Source organism: Sinocyclocheilus grahami, unplaced genomic scaffold (assembly GCF_001515645.1).
Source record: "Sinocyclocheilus grahami isolate Dianchi unplaced genomic scaffold, SAMN03320097.WGS_v1.1 scaffold7407.1, whole genome shotgun sequence".
NCBI lineage: Eukaryota > Metazoa > Chordata > Actinopteri > Cypriniformes > Cyprinidae > Sinocyclocheilus > Sinocyclocheilus grahami.
This window is the reverse complement of record NW_015511456.1, coordinates 19,521-20,299: the sequence shown is the minus strand read 5'-3', so window position 1 is coordinate 20,299 and position 779 is coordinate 19,521. Positions and strand designations below refer to the sequence as shown.

The 779-nt window shown below is 34.3% G+C and overlaps 1 protein-coding gene across 1 annotated transcript in view; it reads right to left on the bottom strand.

Annotated features, from left to right (window-relative positions):
• Positions 1-779, bottom strand: part of LOC107577833 (E3 ubiquitin-protein ligase SHPRH-like) — a 28,935-nt gene that overhangs the window by 8,948 nt on the left and 19,208 nt on the right. The gene's annotated exons all lie outside the window — the stretch shown is intronic.

Genomic DNA, 779 nt, shown 5'->3' with positions numbered 1-779 from the left:
TTTGAGAAAATGTACAATACTGTATTTGGGTTTTCACAACCGGACATGAAAGATATTTTGCATTTTCGTACAGCTTGACAGAAAGAGTTCAGTTGCCCCGTCTGCCCTTGTCCATTCTAGGACAAAGAAAGTCTCTTTCCTTTTACTTTCTGGTTTTACTTTTTACAAGTGCTCTTTATTAGATGGGTTTTACGGAAACTGAATCACAAGTCTTTTGTTTTGCAAATAGCACCAGATAAATGTTCAAAATTGTCTGCTACAACTTTGCACAGACAATCCACTGAAAGGAGCGTCTGAATGGAAGATGCTCCAACAAGGATCAGTGCAGTAAAATCAAGCAATTTCCTTCCTGAACATCATAAAATGCATTTAAATTAAAAAATAAACCAGGACAAGAGCACAATTCCAATAAAATGTCACGTGTTTTTTTTAATCGACTTTACAGCACAGACTGACAGACTGTGATTACTGTGGGTTCTTATAAAAGGTTTGTTCAATCAATCACAAATACACGAGTGCTAATGTCAAAACCAATGCACTGTACAGCATTATAAATGCATTCTAATTTCAATCCGGTTAATTAAAATCATATTAAAAATCATTTGTTTATGCACAACATGGCATTAATAAAAATTACACCCACTATAAATCTAGAAAACAAACGGAGATACAAGACTGAAACGGTTCATCAAATCAGTTGCTTTTTCACATTGAATATCATGAATAAATTACATCATGGGACAGACCATATAGAAAGGGGAATGTGCAAAGCAAACATA